Genomic DNA, 14,563 nt, shown 5'->3' with positions numbered 1-14,563 from the left:
ACCTTCTTTAGAAGCAGTGTAGTAAGAGGTAAAACTGAGCTTGAATCTCATCTACAGTGTTCATAGGCTCAACGTTTACCAGGGTCACAGAACCGCGCAGTAACAATTAACAAAGCAAACTGAGCTGAAATGCAAAACCTGTTGTGCACAAGCCAGAAGAGTTTATGTTCAAAATGTACAAGTGCTCCTGAGAATTTTGTCCAGGGTCAGTTACCAAGACACACAGGAAACACTCAACACCAAAGGTAGTAGAAAGAAGCAGAGCATGGCTGATTCTCTATACCACAAGTCTGGTGTGGTAGACTAGGGGGTTAAAGTTGGGAGCACCCGTTTCTGGGTGTTGCCCGGAGCTGGGTTAACACACTGCGCTCAAATGGTGAGGCTTGAGGAGCCCATATCTTTTTAGACTGGAGGTAATGCTGCAATAGGAGGTTGTACAGGTGAATTGTTCCCAGTTCAGAGGGGAAGCTTTGAACTTGTAGCCGAGGGTTGGGCAGAGAGGCCAATTTAACCCCGTAACATTTAGCCTAGAAAGGAGATATCCTGAAGAGGGACCATGTAGGGAAGGTAAACCCAAAGCATTATTGAAATACTCATTTGGTAGTACAGAACTTGAGTATTGCTGAAAAAAGAGACATGTCAAAGCTTTTTGCCTTGCACTCATCAGGACACTTCGCAAGAATCCCAATAGAAGGGGAAAAAACAATTTATACTGTATGTGAAGAGCTTTTCTCTTTTCATACAGTATAAATTGTTGTTTTCCCCCTAGATTGATATTCTTGCAATGTGTCCTGATGAGTGCAAGGCAAAAAGCTTCAACATGTCTCTTTTCTCAATGTTACTGAAATGTAAAGAAAGGCGGTAGACAGGGAAGAATCACTGCACACTGGTGAAGGGACAGTTCAGAACTAGGTCAGGAATAATCACTTCATACAAAGAATGATCAATATATTGAATAGACATCCAGAGGAGTAGTGGAGGTAAAAGCTTTTAAAAGCTGTTGGATGGAAGGTTGGGGGCTTTTCATCTTTAGATGGATGAGCTAATTTGAACTGAATGGCATTCCTCAACCACATTTAGATAAAACTCCACCAGCTGAGATCCGTGAACTGCGTACAGGTGAAGCATTGAACCTGGAACTTTATGGACCATGAGGAGGCCATGCAGACTGTTTCAACCTTCAATGAGATCACTTTGGCTCCAAATACTTTCACACCATTGTCTAGCAAAAAAATCTATCAATCCCAGGTTGAAGATCATTAGCTGAGCTTGTGTCTGTTGCTTTTCCTGGGAGCGAGTTCGACACTTCCTGCACCCTTTGCATAAAGAAGCGTTTCCTAACTCTCCTGAATGATCTGTCTCTGATTTTAAGGTAATGTCCCCTTGTCCCAGACTCCTGCAACACTGGAAAATGTTTCTCTTTATCTACCTTATCAATTCCTTTCAGGATCTTAAAAAACCTCACTCAAATTATCCCGTAACTTTCTATATTCCAGGTAATACAAGCCTAGTTTATGTAATCGCTCCTCATAATCTAATGCTTGGAGCTGTGGTAACACTTTAGTGAATCTAGTGCCATACGAATTCCAGGGTTAATATATTCTTTCTAACGTGTGGTATCCAGAACTGTACAGCGTACTCCACATGTTGCCAAACAGGGGCTGTGTAGCTGTAGCAAAACTCCCTCCTTTTTATATTGTAGCCCTCCATTTATAAAGGCTAACACTTCACAAAAGAAAACCATACGAGGTGTAAAATGGGCTAATGATTTGCCATTGCAGGATTTGCATCACGGTCCCAGAATTGATTTTATCACTGAGGAAGGTTCGAACAGTCAGGCAGCAGTCTGTAGTTAGAAATAGTGGGGGAAATGAAAGGCCATGGCAGGGTTCAGGGTACTCTCGACACACAAGGGAAAGTTGAACCAACTGTTACATAGGATGGTGCCAAGTGGCCCCAAGTAGAAGGAGAACAAGAGGTCCCAAGACCAAACTTTAGGGAGTGCCAAAATTGGCCACATAGAAGGCAGAAGTGAAGTTATAGCAGGAGCTTCACTTGGGGTAGGTGAGAGGAGGTAAGATTACAGCAGAGTCCATGCAACAAGGGAAATCTTCCAAACCTGTGACTGCTATCATCTAGAAGGACAAGGGCAGCAGACGCATGGGAACACCACCACCTCTGTAAGCTCCCCTCCAAGTCACTCACCATCCTGACTTGGAAATATATCGCCATTCCTTCACTGTCGCTGGGTCAAAATCCTGGAACTCCCTCCCTAACAGCACTGTGGGTGTACCCACACCACAAGGGCTGCTGCGGTTCAAGAAGGCAGCTCACCACCGCCTTCTCAAGGGCAACCAGGGATGGGCAATAAAAATGCTGGCCCAGCCAGCGATGCCCACGTCCCATGAAAGAATAAATAAAATGAAAGGCCCCTGTTAAAGTGCAACTGGTTGTTCGATGCATTTCCCTTTCACTCCCTGTGGGGAAGTCATCAGCTCCATTTAACAACAACCCACAGTGACATGACTGAAATCAGAAGCTCGGAGTGTGGGAAATCACAGGCTCAGACCTGCATCCCATTGCTCTCACAGGGTGTTGCAGCATTCTGGAAAGCCAACATCAAGTAGGATTTTCCGTTGGGATTAAGGCATATTGTATAAGTGCTGAACAGCGTACTTAAGAAATGAATTATCCCACAATGCCAAAGATGTGAATTTGCAGCCGCGATTTTGCACTAAGTATGAGAAAATCAGATAAAATTGGGTAGGAAGAGAAAAATTCAGAGAGAAATTATTCCACACAAATCCTGTCGTGGTTTGTCAGAGTGAACTGGATGATGAGGTGTAACAGTTATTACTCTCCATAGTTAGTTTGCTTGCTGCTGTTTACAACATCCACTGTAGTCATATGGTCTAAGCTCATTCACACTCAGCTCTAGCCTGCTTTCTGTCTCAATAATCCCAGTTGCCTTAATCTGTCACAGGATGTACTGAAGCTAATGAAGAATGGAATGGAATCAGAGTTGTGTCAATCACCAACCAGGGACCCTAATGGAATGGAATTTCCTGTTGTGATAAAAGACATATTAGCCTTGAAGGGGGCACAGTGCAGACTTACCAGGATGGTACAGGGGCTTAAAAGATTAAATTATGAGGACGGGTTGTATAAATGTAGGTTGTCATTTCTTGAGCTTTAACAGTAACATACATGCCTTGGAGTCAGAGGATTGTGGGTACAAGTCCCAGTCCAGTGCCTTAAACATAGAACTTAGGTTGACACACTTGGTGCAGTACTGAGGGAATGCTGCTCTGTCAGAGGTGCCACTTTCTGTATTTATTGGCAATCACTCTAGATCACTTGGGAGTGATCTTTCTGCTTGGTTCACTGCAACTCTTCCTGTCAATATATATTTTCTGTCCCTTCTGCAGTGCTCTCCTGTGGGCATTTCCCCCCACCCCCTCCCAGGGGTAAACATGCAGAATACAGTTTTTGAAAGACTTCCTTCCCTGAAGTACATTAGTGAACCAGATGGGTTTTTAATGACAATCAATGATAGTTTCATAGTCACTATTATTGAAATTAGATTTATATTCCAGGTTTACTAACTGAAATCAAATTCTACCAGCTGCCATGGTGAAATTTGAACTCATGACACCAGAGCATTAGCCTGGGCTACTAGTCCAGTGACGTTACCACTACGCCACCGTCTCCAGTATCGATGTCGTTAGCAAGTATCGCACCCAACTGATTTCCACATAACAACATTGCTCTGAACTCTGAGATAATTCATTAATCCCTTCATAACAAGGCTGAGGAATGACCCAATAAAGATCTTTAAAATTAGGACAGGATTTGATCGACTGGAGAGAAGATGTTTCCACTCATGAGGAAGTCCAAAGCTCATAGTCATTAGTATAAGATAGCCACAAATTAATCTAATGGGGTGTATTGGAGAAATTTTCTTACCCAGAGAGTGGTGGGAATGTGGATCACATGACTACATCGACTGGTTAAGGTGAGTGGCATAGATACATTTAAGGGAAAGCTAGATAGATACACAACGGAGAAAAGAATAGTAGGATATGGTATTAAGGTTAGAAGTAGAAAGATTGGAGGGAGGCTCCTGTGGAGCATAAACGACAGGATGAAGATGTTGGGCCAAATGGCCTGCTTCTGTGTTGCATCTTTATAAAATGCTATGTAATACAATTTTGTACCACTGCAGTACCTGGGCAGGGAGGTTGGAAGAACAATGGGAAAATGATTATCTGGAGAATATTTTGTACCATTGTCCAATACATGGGCATTATGAAGGGATGAAAAAAAAAATCACAGAATAAAATAATTCAATTTAACACCCTCATAACCAAACCAGTGAACTCTGTTGAATAAACATTACTAAATTTTTGTAATTGCTGAAGTTTACTTGCAAAGCACAGTTCTCAATTCGACATTCCGCCCGGTCTATGTTACAGCTTGCTGGGGTGAAGGGTACAATATCACAGCTTGCTGATATTCAATGTGCGATGGAGAGAGTGGGCGCACCCTCCCTCATTTATATGCAAATCGCGCATGCATCAAAAAATAATACACACACACACACACCACAAATTAGCCGGGAGTTCCCCTTTTGCTGAGGGCTGCCCTACGTATTTAATTAATGCACAATAGCTGATGGTTAAGGGTTTCTGTTTTTATATAAAGCCCGTGCGGATTTTAAATGTTTAAAAAGGCGCGACAGTGATGTGAAATGACTGATTGTCGACTTGTATCCGGTGACGATCTTCTCACTTGCGGGTTGCTTTACACGTTTTAATTACTCCACATCAGACGCAAGGCGCTTCGGAGGGTGCTGCATGCAAATTAATTTACGTGGCTGCGTGTGTAATTCTTTCCGACAGGGAAGAAAAGAGAGAAAAAAAAGAGGGAGAGAAAGCAAGAGAGAGAGAGAGAAAAATAAAATAACATCCACTTATTCCTCCCCCCCACCACCCAACACCCCATCAGCTAGCCAAGCATTCTGGGAAATTAGGACTATTTTCATACACACATTCAGAATTTAACATTTACTCTGATTAAAACCTATTCTTTTTTGTATTCTAGCCTCGGGTGATTTTTTTCTTCCTTTGGTGTGTTATAAGTTTCTCCCGCCAGGGGAGGGAAGTGTGAATTATTTTAATTTCCGCAAGCTGAGCTCATGCATATTTATTTATTTGATAAAAGTAGCGTTTAGGGAAGCGGAGAGTAACAGAGAGACCGAAGAGTAATTATAGGTAACTGTAAGTAAATGCTGGCCATGGGGAGACAGGACGGCGATCCCACCTGCTTATTAGGAAACATACACACTTAGGTATCAGCAGCCATCAATTAAATTAATTTAAACCTGCACTCATAAAGGCAGTGTGGCCAATGCACCTATTGTGTTACGGCTAGGTTGAGCGGCCTTTTGATTGGCTACTGTCTAGCCGTACATAACAGTCACTGGTTATAAAGGCCTCAGTTTGCAAGGGTCCCTGAGCAGGAAATCCATTGTATGCTAAAGTTGACATGACTGCATTCTTTGGCAAAGTGGGTCAGAGAGAGAGAGGGAGCAAGAGGAAGAGAGAGACAGAGAGACAGAGAGAGAGAGAGAGAGAGAGGGAGAGAGAGCTGAACTGCAAAAAAAAAAGCTTCATAGCATTTTCTCACCACTTCTTTTTTTATTCAGCCAGAGTTTTTCTTTAGTGAACATCCCTGCCTGGCTCCCCTTCCCCACACCCTGCTCTCAATTCACAGCGCTAAGGAGAGGGCTAATTGCCTGCCGACTCATCCATATTCCTTTTTTAAATTTAAAGCAAACTTTTCAGGGATCAGGAAAGGGCTGGCCTATATGTGTTATATATTTTTTTTTCTTTTTGAATCAAGATTTTCTAGAAATCGCCGATAGCTTTTGAAAAGGTTGCTGAGCAATTGGTGTGATACTAAAGAGAAAGACGGAAAATGAAGATTTCTACACAGAAAGAGACAAAGGAGGGAAATTCTAGCCCGGGGCACTTAATCACAGGTCAGCTCATGGCTTTTATATTGTTCAATTTTTTTTGTTGCAAGGATTCTTTACCAAACTGTTATAATTTTTTTTAAAAAGCAAACAATGATGCAATCGCCACTAGTGACGCTATTTAATTTGAGCAAGTGTATTGTATTTACTTTGCTTCTGTTTTACCAGATAGATCAAAGTTGTTTTTTCTTCCCTCCTTTCAAATATAAAAAAAACTCCCCCAAGGAAGGAACGCAGCCTGGGCTCAATGCCAAGGGCTGGCATTTCAACAGCATTTCAGAGTGGTCTGAGAGGCTATATGAAGGAGGGTGTCTCTCTCTCTCTCTCTCTCTCTCCCGCTCACCCTCAGAGTCTCTATCTGTCTCTCTCTCTCACCCTTTTTTCCTCTTATCCCCCTCTCTCTCTCTCTCTCGCCCTCATTTTCTCTCTCCGTCTATTTCTATCTCTCCATCTATTGCTGTCTCTTCCTCTGTGTCTCTCCTTCCCTCTGTTTGTCGCTCTCTCTATGCCTACCTCTCTGTTTCTCTCTCTCTCTCTCTCTCTCTCTTTCTCAGGGTACCCAGCACTATGGAGATGTAGCTGGGTTTGAACAAGATTGCATGAGAAAACAGCAACAAAAGAAAGAAAGAAAGAAAGCGAGAGAGCAAAGTCTGTGGTTCGGTCACTGCCAAAGCTAAAGGCAATTCCTTCAGGAGGGGCGAGTAGCCAATCCCACTGAGCGGGTGCTGCTCCCTGTCTCAGCCAATCTGTGACATCATTGGTGAGGAACTCATTTGCATCATACGTTAATGAGCTTTGTTTAACATATTGCTTTCTGAGCCATTAAGGGCTTCTCATTAATGACTCTGTTCATATGAAGTGATTCATTATGACTGTTGTGCCAGTTATCTCTTTTATTTGGGGTTGTCAGGTGTGTGTTGGGGAGGAGGGGGGGGGGGCGGTGGGCGGGAGTTACCATCAACAGCGCAGAATTTTTCATCGTTTTTAAGAAGGCTTTCTAAATATTGGAAGGGTGCGTAAGACTAAATCTGCCTGAGACTAGGTATCACAGCCTTTGACTGGATATTTTCTGTCCCCTTTTTCTCCATCTCACTCTCCTCTTCATCCTTTCCTTCTATCCTTTTCTCCATAGCCCTCCTCTCTGTCCTTTTTATCTATCACTTCCTCCTTTTCTCCTCCCTGTCATTTTCTGCCGTGTCTCCCCTCTATCCTCTGCCCTCTTCCCTACCCCTTTCTATTTCTCTCTTCATTTTTTCTGTCTCTAATTCTCTGTTGATCACATATCTCTATTTCTCTCTTCTCCCTGTCCTTTCCCCCCAACCCTATGTTCCTGTCCCTCTGCTCCACTCCTTACTCCATCTCTCTTTTTCTGCATTTCTGCCTTCCTCTCCTCTCTCTCATCCTCGAACACCACTGTTTCAGGAAAGCCCAGAAATGGATTCAGAGGTGCAATATACACAGCCCCAATGCGGACTAATGCGGCAATTGGAGCATTGATGTACATAGCATCACAACAGCACCCTGTTCTGAACTCTCACTCTGATATCTATATATATGTATATTATATTAAGCTGTACCAGACCTATACTAAAAATGGTATCTTTTCACGAACACTGTCTATTTAACATAGATTACATTCTGATTAAAATAAACTTCACTTGTGAATCTGTTGGCATTGTCTATCATAATAGATTATAAGTATGAAGGGCACTTTAAGCTTCTTTTTTGGCAGGGGCAGTGGGTTTGGGATGCTGATTTATTAATGAATAGAATTGAGGTCAGTCTGGCCCTTTACACAATGTGCTCTGATTTGCATCTGCTTTACTGGAACAGTCAAGAGTGTGAGCGGGCGAGAGAGAGAGAGTCAGGGAGAGAGAGAGAGAGAGAGAGAGAGAGAGAGAGAAAGGCGAAGAAAGGCAGGGAAACAGACGGAGAGGGGCTGGGAGACGGAGGGAGACAGAAAGAGAGATGAGGGGTAAGACAGGGGGAGGGAGAGAGAGAGAGAGAGAGATGGGTGTAACGTGCAGGGCTCTGACAGGTAGACTGACGTGCTGCTGGTATCTTGTTACAGCGCCACATTGCAATGTTAGCATAAAAGCACAGGGATCTGCATGCATTCTATCATCTCCACATCAGTATTCACCTGGCACAGCTGTTCTGATTTGTCGATTAGCTCCCCTTGCTGTAAATCTTCAAATCTGAATAGTGCATAATGCATAAAGTACACAACGGAAGCGGGGGCTCCGGGGGAGAGGGTTGGTGGGGGGGCGGGTGGGGGTGGTGGGATGGGGGGGGTCGGGCAGGAGGAATGGAAGGAGGAGGGGGGGGTGGGGGGGGAATTGTGGGAAACGGTTTCTTTTCTCAAGATTAGATTGCCTCTCTCCCACTTGCCTCGCCGAGAACTCTTGGCTCATTGCCAGAATCTAACACATTATTCACCCAGGCAATGACACAGTCTCCCTTTAAGACTTAACAGCTGCATTGGTCACGTGTACCATAACAAAATGTACACCCTGCTCCTACCTCATAAATTAAGATTTCAGAGACACTTGTACTCTGGTAAAGGTTACTGGATAATTGAGAGGTTCTTTCCTCTATTTCCACACCACCCGCCCCCCCCAACCCTAACACCCCATTAGTTTGGTATATCCCTCTTCCTTTTGTATGCGTCTGTGTTAATTTGAAAAGGAGATGCTGTCTTCCTCTCTTTTTTTTTGCATGCACTTTGACAGAGGGAAAAAAAAATGATACAATAGTAATGATGCTTTCTGGTCTGTAGTTCACACAGCAATGGGCCGCTCACCGTAAGAAGGAGAGGGGTCGCTTTCAAAAGGAAGTGGTGATGCGCGATTGAATTTTAAATATGTCACTCTTATTTTCCAATCGCTCCATGGCCTTGTCTCTCCCTATCTCTGTAATCTCCTCCAGCCTGACAATATCCTGAGTGCTCTGCACTCCTCCGGTTCTGACCTCTTGTGCATCCCCGATTTTAACTGCTCCACCATTAGTGGTTGTGCCTTCAGCTGCCTGGGCCCTCAAGCTCTGGAATTTTCTCTCTAAACCACTCCACCTCTCTCCCTGTCTGTCCTCCTTTAATACGCTCCTTAAAATACCTGCCTCTTTGACCAAGCTTTTGGTCACCTGTCCCAATATCTTTTTATGTGGCTCAGTGTCAAATTTTGTTTATTTTCACTCCTGCGAAGCCCCTTGGGATGTTTTACTATGTTAAGTGCACTAAATAAACATAGTACTTTAAGGAAAATGTGATTAATAAACCATTTTTCACCAAAAAAATATATATATAAATGTAAGATTTGTTGTCTTACATGCATAGTGCCTACCATAGTCCATGAAAATAGTGAAACCATCTATCCAAATGGCTTTTTATCTGCATTCTAATTCCCAAACATTCTCTCAGATAAACACACCATTGAAAGAAAGAACAAAATGCATTCATATAGCACCTGTTATGAACTCAGGATGTCCCAAAGCACTTCACAGCCAAAGCTTAGTCACTCTTGAAATGTAGGAAACGGAGCAGCCAATTTGCACCCACCAAGCACTCCCCGTGAACAACGGTGTGCTAGTGACCAGATAATCTGTTTTGGTGATGTTGATTAAGAGATTGGTCAAGTCAGTGTGGAGAATTGCCCTGCACTTCTTCAAAACATTGACCATGGGATCCTTTACATTCACCTTAGAGGGCAGACAGGACCTCAGTTTAGCATCACACCAAAAAGACAGCACCTCCAACAGTGCAGCACTCCTTCAGTCCTGCACTGGGAATATCAGCCTGAATTATGTGTTCAAGGCTCTGGAGCCAGACTTGAAACCACAGCCTTCTGCCCCAGAGAACAAGAATGTTACCCATTGAGCCACAACAACACCGTTTTGCTATAGGGCCCATGAAAGAGATCAAGAATTAAATAAATGAGTGTACTGTGAGTAGCTTTGTGAGTTGAGATGTTGGGGACCTGTGACATTGCTTTTCTAAGGCTTTCTGCTCATCAAGGTGCTCATCAGAATATCCCCGACACTCAATGTCAGCATCAAACACTCACAGGTGAGGCAGCCATGGGTAGATTCAGAGTAATGCTCCCTTTATATCGTGCCACAATCTCAACCACAGCAATGTGTTTAAGCGCTCCATTGTAACATTTTGCCGTTTTTCCTGTTATGATCTCGAGTGAGACCATTAACCTTAAAAAAATATTGAATCCCAGTTAATACCTTAAAGAACTACGCCACAAGGTTTCACATTTTAAACAAAAACTTTTAATGTACAAGAAGTAAATAAAACAAGTACTACTAATTAAACACTATATATCCCATAACCCTTTATTCTTTAAGCCTGAAAGTCTTAACAGACCACTTCCCGTTCTGTTTTTAATTCCACCTAAGAGTTCCCCCATACTTTCCAGGATCTTGAGGGTTATTTCACTTCTCCTGGAACCAAACCAAGGTGTGCCACAGCTCTTGGGAATACACTTTGATTCTCCTCAGTGTTCCCGCTATTCTTCGAGGTGTGAGAATTCCTGGGATCTGATGCCCCACCTCAAGCAGGGACTTCCCTGATTTTTTTTTTTGCTAGTGGCTCCAAAATAAGAAAACGCCCTTGTTTCTGGTAGCCCTTTGCTACTGGTCTCAGCTGCTTTCCAGCACCCACTGCTGGCTGCGTGCTCCCTCTCGGTCTGTGTCTGCAAAAACACACACAGGTAAACCTAACCCAAAAGGATACTTACCCTGCAACCTAGCCCCATGGCAACATGGCACTCCTAGGAGATCCCATTTTAGAGATTCAAGCCAATCATCCGCAGTTTCTTTTCTTTGATCTGAAAAATATATGGATACTTTAAGAACTTGCCTTGTTTACCGGGTTCTTTTCAATCTTTCTTCGGTCTGAGGAATACAGGAATAATTCATATCTCTAACGATTGCAGAGTAATTCTTTTCAGACTTACTGTCTTCAGGTCCCCAGCTAAATGGGCACACTTGCCATTTTATTGCTCTCACCCTTCTAACTCTCGCATTGTAAGTACGCACAAACCATTCCTTTAATGGTAATTTCTTTAAGCTTGTTTGCAAACCTCTCAAACTCATGATTTTTCCTCCATTTATCTTAAATTTAACACTTCAATTTCTAACTTGCAAGTTATGTTCCTACTACACATGAATCATGAAATTAGATATTTTCACAACGTCCCCTCCATCAACTTTAGTAATATCCCTGTTAGTTCCAAGTCAGGGCTAGTTTTGTACTGTGCCTCTATCCCAGGCAGGAACAAGTTGAGAAGGCCCACATTTAATCTATCCTCTCAACCACGTACATGCTTAGTTTTACCGGATTCAGGGGCCACCTGGTCTGGTGCTTTGCCTGTTGAGACCATTGAAGGAGCACCTGAGGCAAAAATTGAACAGAAACCTGAACAAGCTGCTAATCGGCCACCTCTTCCCATGGCCCCCTCCCCAAAACCTGCTGCAGAAAACCTCTTGCCACAGATAGGGACACAGTGGAGAAAGTCCAACCTCCTCACTTGGGGGGAAGGGGTAGGGGGTGGGAGGGACGGGCAGGGAGGCAGGTGAGAAAAGTCGCTTTAGCCCACCAATTGGAGCAGATTGCACATCAGGAATGTGTTCAAGGCCTACGTACTCAGAAGGAGAATCAGTCTAAAAGCCCTGTCCAACTATTGTGAGGTTAAGAGATATCCAATTGAAAGGCTTCTGAGACAGGCTGAGTGATGCCTTGAAGTAAAAGCTTCAGTACAGGTATTGAAAAACTCTGAAAGAAATTCAACGGGTGAGTCAAGCATATTGTTGTGAAATATGTAAATTTATGGAGTTTTTAAAATTTTGATTGAGATGTTATCTTGGATATTGTGGGGGTATTTTTGATCTTCATTATTTAGATCGCAATGTCAAGAAATGATCCTCACCTATTACAGGACAGTCCCAATTTTCCTTTCCATTCTTTCCATAGTTACAAAGTCTTTTCAGCACAGAAACAGGCTATTTGGCTCAACAGATCCATGCCAGTAATAAAAACAGAAAATGCTGGAAAAACTCAGCAGGTCTAACTGCGCCCGCGGAGAGAAAAAAAACCAGAGTTAACATTTCGAGTCATAAGGGACTCGAAATGTTAACTCCGTTTTTTTTTTCTCTCCTGCTGAGTTTTTCCAGCATTTTCTGCTTTTGTTTCAGATTTCCAGCATCCGCAGTATTTTGCTTTTATCCATGCCAGTGTTTAAATCTCCTTCCACCCCTCTTCATCCAACCCTACCAATGTATCCTTCCGTGCCCATCTCCCTCACGTGCTTATCTAGCTTCCCCTTGAATGCATCCCTGCTATTCACCTCAGCTGCTCCTTGTGGTAGTGAGTTCCACATTCTCAAACTCTCTGGGTAAAGACATTTCACCTGAGTTCCCCATTGGATTTATTCGCGGCAATATCACATTTATGGCCCCTAGCTCTGTTCTCACCCGCAAGTAGAAACATCTTCCCACGCACCTAAAATAAGATGTATGAATATATCTTATTTCCATCCAATACATATGCATAATAAAGAAACAGATGATGTTGGAAATGCACTGCCTGTTCATAAGCACCTGGAAAGAAAAGGGATAATTGTAATTTCAGACCTGACGCTACACCTAATATGTTAATCAGTACTTTCTCTTCACAGATGCTGGCATATTCAGATTTCTGATGTCTTGGGACTTCTTTCCCCTTGCAACCACTGTCGATTTTGTGGCTAGGAGACTGCCCCTTCCTTCTCCAGGTCGTTGGATGACTATTGTGAACAGCTAGTGATCCAGAACAGATCTGTGGGTAACTCAAACAACCTGACTAACCTGGGGCCTAACAGCCCGGTCACAGAGTGTTCAAATAACTCCCAAAAAACAAGGTGCTCAAAGATTGCAGGTTGGTTTATTTCAATCATGCACCTTTTAAAATGAGTTTATGTTGTACTCTAATACTGTGCTATGCTCCACAGTCCTGATGTATTTCTTGAGCATAGAGATTAAGGGGTGATATAATTGAGGTGACGATGAAAGGAGCTGATAGGGTAGATTGAGAGAAACCATTTCCTCTGGTGAGGGAGTCTAGAAGAAGGGGACTTTAGCTTAAAACTAGAATGAAGCTATTCAGGGATAATATCAGGAAGCACACCTTCATAGAAGGGTACAGGAGATCTGGAACTCTCTCCCCCAAAAAGCTTTAGAGGCTTGGGGGTCCACTGAAAATTTCAAAATTGAGATTGATAGATTATTTTTTAGGCAAAGGGTATTAAAATGTTCACACAGTAATTACAACACAGAATCAAGCCATCTGCCCAACCGGTTCATGCAAGTGTGTGTGCTCCACACGGGTCTCCTCCTATCACACTTCATCTAATTATAACAGCAGATTCTTCTATTCCTTTCTCTCTTATGTGCTTATCTATATCTCCCTTGAATGCATCAGTGCTATTTTCTGCAACAACCTCCTGTGGGTAACGAGTTCCACATTCCAACCATCCTTTGGGTGAAGATGTTTCTTCTGAAATCAGTATGAGATTTATTAGTGACCATCTTATATTCATGACCGCTGGTTCTGATCTCATCTGCAAGTGAAAACATCGTCTCTTTCATTTATTACTTCAGTCTCCTTTTTGGTCCCAACTGGCCCCCATACCTCCTCTTGCTACCCCTCTGCTATATATATAGTGATAGAAAATAGATTTTTGGATTTCCTTTTATGTTATAAAGTCTTCTCATACTCTCTCTTTTCCAAACTATTACCATTTTCACTTCCCCTCTGAACCTTTTATATTTAGCCTGGTTTCTCATGTTATTATCAACCTGACATCTATCATAAGGGCTCTTTTTCTGCTTCATCTTACCCTTTATCTCTTACATAATCTAGGGAGTTCTGGTTCTCGTTGCTTTAGCTTTTGCAATGATATTTGACCCGGAATCGTAAGGAAAATTTGTAGTTTCTTCAAAATGTCTAGGGAATCCTTTTTTTATTCTTCCAGGGGATATGAGTGTCATTGGCCAGCCCAGCATTTATTGCCCATCCCTAATTGCCCTTGATAAGGTGGTGGTGAGCTGCCTTCTAAAACCGCTGTAGTCCATGTGGTGTAGGTACACCCACAGTGCTGTTAGGGAGGGGTTCCAAGATTTTGACCCAGCGACAGTGAAGGGACGGTGATATATTTCCAGGTCAGGATGGTGAGTGGCTTGTAGGGGAATTGCAGATGTGGTGTTTCCACGTGTCTGCTTCTCTTGTTCTTCAAGTTGGGAGAGGTTGCAGGTTTGGAAGGTGTTGTCTAAGGGGTCTTGATGAGTTGCTGCATCTTCTATATGGTAAACACTGCTGTCACTGTGTGTCGGTGGTGGAGGGAGTGAATGCTTGTGGATGGGGTGCTAATCAAGTGGGCTGCTTTTTCCTGGATGATGTCAAGCTTCTTGAGCGTTTTGGAACTGCACTCATCCAGGCAAGAGGAGAGTATTCCATCATACTTATGATTTGTGCCTCATAGATGG

General features: G+C 43.0%; 1 long non-coding RNA gene across 1 annotated transcript in view; it reads left to right on the top strand.

Annotated features, from left to right (window-relative positions):
* The first annotated feature begins 5,515 nt into the window (after nt 1-5,515).
* Nucleotides 5,516-14,563, top strand: part of LOC144691843 (uncharacterized) — a 386,040-nt gene continuing 376,992 nt past the window's right edge. The window contains exons 1-2 of the long non-coding RNA XR_013579225.1: nt 5,516-6,043; nt 12,718-12,956. This is a non-coding gene — a long non-coding RNA (uncharacterized LOC144691843). The remainder of the gene's footprint in view (nt 6,044-12,717; nt 12,957-14,563) is intronic.

This window comes from Cetorhinus maximus, chromosome 16, assembly GCF_964194155.1.
Source record: "Cetorhinus maximus chromosome 16, sCetMax3.hap1.1, whole genome shotgun sequence".
Lineage (NCBI taxonomy): Eukaryota > Metazoa > Chordata > Chondrichthyes > Lamniformes > Cetorhinidae > Cetorhinus > Cetorhinus maximus.
The sequence above is the reverse complement of the archived record's forward strand: the minus strand, read 5'-3'. Positions and strand labels throughout refer to the sequence as shown.